Source organism: Varroa jacobsoni, unplaced genomic scaffold, assembly GCF_002532875.2.
Source record: "Varroa jacobsoni isolate VJ856 unplaced genomic scaffold, vjacob_1.0 scaffold_615, whole genome shotgun sequence".
NCBI classification, from domain to species: domain Eukaryota; kingdom Metazoa; phylum Arthropoda; class Arachnida; order Mesostigmata; family Varroidae; genus Varroa; species Varroa jacobsoni.
The window spans coordinates 29,493-38,109 of NW_019213517.1; the positions used below are offsets into that span (position 1 = coordinate 29,493).

The 8,617-nt window shown below is 41.9% G+C and overlaps 1 long non-coding RNA gene across 1 annotated transcript; it reads left to right on the plus strand.

Moving 5' to 3' along the window:
• Nucleotides 1-268: 268 nt before the first annotated feature.
• Nucleotides 269-3,028, plus strand: LOC147753260 (uncharacterized). Its single transcript, XR_015311737.1, has 2 exons — nucleotides 269-747; nucleotides 2,726-3,028. It is a non-coding gene; the product is annotated as an uncharacterized LOC147753260 (long non-coding RNA).
• Nucleotides 3,029-8,617: the final 5,589 nt, after the last annotated feature.

Below are 8,617 nucleotides of genomic sequence, written 5' to 3' on the forward strand. Positions count from 1 at the left end.
TCATCATCATCATCATCACTACGTTTGTCTACTTCGCTTATACAGAATTGAGAGTTCGTTCTACAACGCCGCACGATGGGTGGAGTAATGAACAGCTTCTGATCGATGACTTGTCGCTCATCAGTTGCTGCGCGACTCCACCGCAAGGAGCAAAGCTTCACACCAATATATAGTGCAGATAGGTATATTTATCATCGACTGGCAGTACAAAATCAATTTAATCGTGTACTTCATAATCTCCAAAACGAGCTTCAAACAGACGAGTATTATTTTTCACGCTGACCATTATTATAGTACAGTAGTAATATTATTATCAAGAATACCGCGACCTCATGGAGTATAAAGCTTATGTCCATCTGTGATAGTGTGTCTAGAATGTAAGCTTTTGTAAAATGTTTCGGCTCTGGGGTGCGGACATTGACAGCGTTTGCCCTTCGAGTAGTATATAAAACAGCGAGGCTGATGGACATTGGATGGCCGAACGGATGCGAGCCAGATCTTAAAGCTAAGCATACGTCAACGCACAATACTTTTGCTGCATTATTACCGTCATCATTATACAAGAGGCCGGGCTTTTTCCCGACATCGTACGCTGTTATTTCGGCAGACAACGAAGTATAGGACCTAACCAGAGCTAAGGGGATGCTTCGGTGTACAATGTTACAAAAAGCATTGTCGTTGTTGTTGTTTGAAATCTCCAGAAAATCGTACGGCATGACGAAGTCTTCCGTTCCGCCAGTGACAAAGGCAGTTACAGTTCTGAAACCGCTCAAATCCTACATATTAGCAGCTAATAATAATACGGCAATTTATTTCAGATCTTAGTTAAACTTTGATGAAGGGATTTCTTTAGGGCTGCGGCAGCAGGCCTGCTGCTCCTTTTCCAAGCAAAAATAATGCGACCCAAAAAACAATGACAAAAGAAAAAGGGGACGTGGGGAGAAAATAGATGTATCCCTCCAACGTTCGGGAATATAGACATTGATGCGCCTGGATTGTCCAGACTTGATTTGGACAGCAAAAACCGAACGTTACTTAGTAATGCTGCCATTGTAAAGGTAGCCACCAAAGGAAATATTATATAATATGAATAATTAATTAAGGACAGACGTTATTTTAACAGTAGAATATGAACTGTGAATATAGTTTGGGTAAGTCTATCCTCGTTTATTAACAATTTGTTCAAATCGGCAACTATGATGATTATTAGAAATATGGTTGTGTCTTTTTTATCTTAGCTCTTATTATATGAAGAGGGCATTTCACAGGGTTCTAGTGCAGGGATGAATGAATGGTCCGCTTAATCCAATCGTTACCTTGTGCCCTAACTTCAGCCTATAATATATAGGTTGAAATTAGGGTACAAATATTAGGATAGCCAAAACTTCAGGCAAGCACTCCGAGAAGTTACCTATATTTCCCGTTGTTACTACCAGTATTCTCAACATCATCGCCACAGCCACCGGTGTCACCTCTCACCATGACGACCGCTCCTTTATTCTCTGCTTTTTATTAAAAACTGACTAGGGTAAGTGAGAGCAAACAAACAGCGTTAGCTTGTCTATAGTTAATGAAACTCTTAATCGGACTTTGCTTGGATAAATCGGCTTTTTCGAATAGGCCAACCACTACGATGGCTACCGTTCCCTTAAAAACTATCAGTGCACTAGCCTGCAGATACGTACAAACCGCCCTTCCTCTAACTCCCTGTCCGGTCATGTGGTTAGCACTGCAAAGCCATTGCTTTCATACTGTTCATAGTTGGTTTTTCGTCTCGTCTGTTTCCTTCTTGTAAAGTGGAAAGGGAAAACTACACTAGACAAAGAAAACTGCGCTAGACAAAGAGGGATAGGTAATCTTCCAGTCGTTTTTTGCTTGCTATGTATCACGTTGTTTCGGATTGACTCTGATGATCTGAAATAGCCCGATCTAATCATATCATCGCCGGTTGCTGTGGGAACCACACAGCGTCATCTCGCAGGCCAAAGAGGCTTACTTCGTCCGTTAGCGAGCGCTGAAGGGACGGCCGCTATTTTAGATAGTAGTTGTAAAAGAAAAAAGGCGTGAAGTCAGAACATTTCAGAAAATTTAGCCCGATCACAGCCGGCAGCTGACAACATCGTTCTGGCAGAGTAAACAGTCATCACCGAATAACCACCTCGATCGGCCAGTCAACTCTGCTGAACGCTGAACTTCTGATAGAAGAATAGGCCATTTGCTGGGATAGGACAGTGAAGACAATTTGGGTAACAAGCAGTTGTCACTGTTATATCTGCTCGGTGATGCCGCGAAGAAAAAATGGTTACGGTAGATTAGAAGCTAACAAGTAAAGTCCTAGACAATCGATTGTCTCACAAATTATAGCTATTAGCACATCGGAGACGAAAGCCACTGTCGCTATATTATATTAAACAATTAGCTCAACGTTTTAAAGTAAGTTCAACTTCGAAACAGCATTCTTGAAGCCAGTTCGTGATTCCTCTGCTAGCAACCGTGTATTTCGTCTTGACTCACCTGAAAATGGCACAGGCGAAACAAACGCTAATTGCTAACAAATAGTCACTATGACATTATGTAAACAGATACGTACGAAGACAATGGATTAAGTAGCGAATCCATTGTCTCTCACCCACCCTGTACCACTGAATTAGGTCAGAATGAATTAATTACGTCACGTAAGAGACACGGTAAAAATATTAAGATCAATAACGAATATGGTGTGTAGTTATTTTCAGATCTGAGGATTTCGGATGGAAGTGAGCGCTACCGGCGATGATGTTCGCGGGCAGATGCTTGTAGCAGCGCGCTGCTGGCGATTGCCGTAACCAGAGCCACAATTATATGGACGTTAGCGACGGGTACGCTACAGAATAGAGCATGCACAGTAGATAGGATCGAGCAAGGGGAACCACCCACACAACTGGAACCGTCGATAGACTACAATCGCCTGCTTCATAAATTTATATATTTTTTTTCATGTAATAAAGCAAAACAAATAGGGGAGGCTCGTGTAAGGAGCACGAACAAATTCTGTGAGACATTCTGTGAAATTACCGAGACAATCTCTGTAATTCTGTAATAAGTTAATGACTAGTGAGGAAGTTCAGGGAGTTCAGGGGTACGGAGTTTTGCTAATGGCTAATTATGACGATGGGATACGGGTGCCAATGGATAGATAGCACGCAATACCATTCCGCCTCAATTGCCAGTCCGCAATTGCTCTCAATAATATCTGATAGGACGATAATACAACTAAGTAACAACTAATTTACTGACTAATTGTTCCTCATTGTATAGAAGGATGGATTAATGACGGCGATCGAGCAAGCGTTTCCCAAATCGCGTATTTACGAAGGCAAATTTAGAAAAATTCGAAGTATACGTATCCTTCAGGCAATGATTACTTGAGAGCATCATTATCGTCCTTGCTTTTACTACCACTTCATTAGTCAGATATTTCTGTCTAGAATTTTTAAACCATCTATGTGCGTCGTATTGGATTGCGCTTAGACGAACCGTAGCTGTGTACCGTTTTTCAATTAGAAAAAAACCAAATCATAATTATCACCGAAAATTGCTAGAGCAAATTAATAACAGCCCAAGAGAACTGCTACATTCGTTGATGGCGAAGGCCAAAACCACTATGGCACTTCAAGCAACAGCAGCAAACAACCACCGGCGGAAAGACGACAACATTCAGACAACGCCCACTTCTTGTCGATGCTCCGGAAACGGGACGTAGGCTCGTTGTTTGCGTTTTCTGCCCGAGTGTAGCGCTGCGCTGCGCTGCGCTAATACGGTGACTCCCTTCAGCAATCCTCTTTATTACGATCTTCGATTCTGTAGCGTCGCGTTTACGTATAGCGTTCTCTATATTCCTCGATCGCCTGCCTGCTTTATGTAGTTCTCTGTCCATTTATTCCTGCTGCTGTTGTAGGAATCCTTCATTCGTTTGAGCTCTGCTCTGGTCTGCTTCCATCTTAGCTGAAGCAGATGTTTTCAAGCCAACAAACACAATGCTATAACAGTAGTACTCATTCGCCATTTTGCCATTTCTTGTCAGTTCACCTTAGCATCATGATCATCATCGCCGCCGCTATCATCAACAACAACAACAACGGATCTTCATTGGCGGACTGATACTGCGCTAGATGGCCGACGTTCAAACGGTTACTTAATGGTACAGGCCGCACGAAGTCGTTGCCGTTTCGTCCCTAACGACAGCTTCAACGGCGTCGACATCGGTAATAACGGCGACGGAAATTTGATCGATGCGTGTTGTCTTCGTTTTTCGCCCTTTTCGTTTACGTTCAGAGACGCTTTCTGTTGGTACGTTTTGCCGCTTCTACGTCTGCTTCAGACCGAAGAGTAGAGATGAACAAACGTGGGGCAGAGAAGAAAGCGGCGCCTACCGAAAACGACCGAATAACGAAGATGACCACATAACAAAAGCGGAATAAAAAATAATGACGCGTTATACGTCTAGAGAGCGCCCTTTCGCCTGGCGGCGTACCGCTCGGCAGCACTGAACGCTGCTTGACCAGCGTCCGCACTTGAGCCGCCGTATTCCATAGCTAAGCTCATTGATTTATTACTTTAAAGGAAATGAAAATACGCTCAACAATGGTAATAATAACGATCATCAATGATAATAGCATATGGGATCCAGAAGCACCGAGACAAGCGTAGACGATGAATATACTATTATCGGTATGATGACTGTGCTCATTCAACAATTGCATAAGTAGTAATCTGCGCGAACAGCATCAAGCGGATGAACTACATGATTCTATTTATTTGGAATCTATTTAGGCTGCTTCAATCTCTCCGCGGATACAACGACTAACCTAAGGGCACCTAAGGGTTCGTTTTGTGAGACTGGCACTGGTAAGTGCTCATTTACCAATTACTGGTACTACTCGGACATATACAAAATGCTTCTGTTATGATAGAGTTTCTTGGACGTTCGTAACGTTCCACATGAAAAGTTTGTTTTTTTGGTAACAATGTTTTGCGTTTTGTGCAAATGTAGATCATGATCGTTTGAAATCGAAGTTTCATCGTTGGTGCTGCAAACCTGCGATCTTCCGACCCTTCAGTCGTACGCAAATTTCAGTTTGTCCTTTTTCGTCCTTATATCAACCCGGTCGGCGAGTGGAAAGGCAGACGATTCAAAGATAGAACAGCATTGTTGGTCGAAACGGTCGGATCGGCGCGCACATGAGAACAGTGCCTTTGTTCTAAGCTTCGCCCTCATTATAAACACATAGAGCCACGACTCGTGCCTTTTCATGTGTTCATATTTCTATCTTTTTTTCGTTAATCTTTGGCTCGTTCTACTTATATAACATTTATCCGTATAATAACATATATAATCGTGTTCATTCGTAGTGGTCGTAACATTGTCAATCAACACACAATACAAAAAGCGACCTGTTTCGCGCTCGATCTACTATCTTTACCTACACAGCAAAGACATTTTCAATCTGCTAAGTTCTCAGACATCGGAGATCTACGCGTGCTTGCAATTCGACAAGGGCAATTGTTCTGCTGTTATTCAGTAACTTGTTGTGTGGGCAGTTCAACATTCTACGTAAACTGTCGTGATTTGTCAGACCCCTCCCATTGCTTGTTGTTCTTCTTTTAGCATTCATCAACATCACGTTTTCTAGTAGACAACGCCACGACAATGGCATATATTTTATCACCTAATCTACGTAAGCAGATAGCTATACTGTATACTAAGAAGAGTAAGTTTCGACAATTTTATTTTCCGCGGTAGCGGCTGCAGCCATCAAATGGAGTTCAACAACCGTTAATAATGTACCGCTAACGATCCCTTTTCTTCCGGCCGGACCTTGGTTGTCGTTTGTCCTTTGTCTGTCGCTGCTGTGGCCCTGGCCACACGTCTTCAGAGAGGACACGTCCTCGTGTCGACCTTTTTTCGCCTCTCTAGTGACCACTAACTCCTCTTTTAGACCCAACTACACGCCAAACCCTCGACGTCCACCGGACCAGAATGCTTCGCCGGCAGGTCACGCCGATCAGCCAGCCAGCCAGCCAGCCAGCCAGCCTGGGAGTTTTGCAGGAGGCGGATCGCGTAGACGAATCATTAAACACTCGACACAGGGCCAAAAATGAAAAAAACATAGATAAAACGCTGACAGGAATTGAGCGTGCGCACACAGAAAAAAAAGCAAGCGAGGAAAAGACGAGTGAGCAAAATATTTCAGCGTGATCCATAGAAAGGAGACGATTCCTTGAGCAAGAAAGGCGAACTAGTAAATCTCGATATTATCGTATATAAATGTATCTGTCAGTTAGAAGCAGGAAAGTGCCTGCTGGGAATCCATCATGGACATCAGGCTATTCTCGATTATAATGAGATAAAATAAGTATTCGATTTAATCACCTGGTAATGTAAACAGCCAAAACTAATCAGCTCCTTCGAAGTTATCTAGGCATGATATTTGTAGCTATTAAGACACCATTTATTGGCTAGTGTGATAACTGCTTTCATATGCCCGGGTTCATATTTACGCTCGGGCAAACAGTATGAACATTTTGTCTGCTTGTCTATGTACAGTTACTTCAAGTTATTAATTGAGCAAGCAGGCGTCAAAATCATCATCATCATTATGTTTATGCTAATAACAGCGGTGATTTGAATTTGTCTATTGATTTTCCCTTTATTCGGTTTACTTTTAGGCAAAGTGAGATCTCTACTCAATAAAACGTCTCCATGAAAGACGGTTGTTTCGTCTGTCGCAAGTAATGCGAACTGTTCGGCTTATTGTTTCAAAACATGGCCATATCGTTCCTAAAAGATTTCGCTTAATGCTACAGACAACTACTGCGACAGTTTCTAGAACCCTATCCAAAATAACAACTAAATACGAGGTGCTTAGCAAGGCGTTAGGTAAGAAAAAAAAGCTGTGGCTGCAAAGATGACCAGTGTCAAGGAATATTTTCTTTACAAAAATCACACTTCTTTCTAGGGATAAAGCTGAACTAGAATCTTTTTCAAATAAACTTGAAGGTTCGCTCCTTGTTATCAAGCAAATCATATTGTGGCCTATATTTTGCCTCAGACAAACGCGATCTCCTGTTCTGAGCTTGTCTACCCGCACGAAATTGTGAGTCCATCCGGTAGCGTACAAAACGGTGTTTGCATTGCGTCTAACACTTGGGACAAACAGACCAGCAGAAAAGCGGACAATTGTTCTGGTAAAGCCTTTGTCCTTCAACTGGTCGTCAGAAATAGCCTGGTGAATGACTGAGTCGTACCACGGCCGTTATTTGTATTAGCATCATATCATAATGTTGACATCAGACACTGAAACTGCTTAGCGGCAAAGCGGGTTATACGAATGTTTCGGTTCCTTCTTTCCATGAACGGCTAATGCGTCTGCGGAAAAATGAACTTAGCGCATAAAAAATGTAGAAAAAGTCTGTTTGTTATCGACGTTAAGTTGACTGGTGTAATTGGGCCTAGAGTAATAGCGCTAGCTTAGAAGGGTTTGATCCCCAGTTGAGTGATTTTTTAAAAAAAATTCACGTTCAATCCGTCATATATTCGAAATTATCCTAACCACGATATCGACAACAGACCTTTAGCAGAATTACGAGTGGGTTAGGTTAAATAATCAACGTCGTTCACTTCATAAGGCAAATTGCATCCGTCTGAAGACTTTAATAAAACTTTTTATAAATTACTTTTTATGCATGTGAACAAAAAGTCAACGTGTCCCTATAGCGTCTAGCTAGATCAAGTGAACAATGTACGAGAATTACAGCGCAAGTTAAACTTTACTACAAAAGCCATTGTCCCGAGTCTTTATAAATAGCGGTAGCAGATATTGGTAAGTTATCCCGACTCATTTCGATGTCTCTGCACGATCAAGACACTGTTCCCGAGTGCTTTTGTATAATAATGGTGTGTGTGAACAAAAGAATAATCTCGGGTCCAAAACAAATGACCCCATAGACCTACCGCGTGTTTTTCTTAGCCGTCTGCGTGCTATTTAGAAAGTTGTTAATTGATTACGACTATATTATGACCTGCGTTCTACAAAACGCGTCTTGGATCAGCACGGAGACGCACTGCATACGGATTAGCTAAAGTAGCCAGGACTGGGCACTCTAGACTAATAGCAATACATTTTTTGATTGTACGTTCTTTGATACGATACCTAGAACGTTCTTTGAACACTTTCGATCAAGTTAGTCGCCCTTTGTTAATGTGGACCATGAGGCGAGATGGTATTTACTGCGTAGTAGATGTTGGCCATAACGTTTCGGCTTATTTTCCAATATGTCTTCTATGATAATAGGCTCATTTGTGCCCATAAAAGTGCTGTATTTTTTTATACGTGGGAGCGACAATTACTTAACGCAATTTTATTAGGACATCGTTGGTAATATTGGTATTACCTAAATGTTTTTACTTAGGCCGAGCGAAAATTCTACCTAGAAAAATTAGCAGGGTAGTTGACTGGCCGGTGCAGTTTGGAGCAACTGTATGATTGTCAACATGATCGGTAAAATCTTCTTATAAAAAATTCTTTCCTCTGTGTTACCTACAACTAGGTAATGGATTAAAATACGATCTTCTATC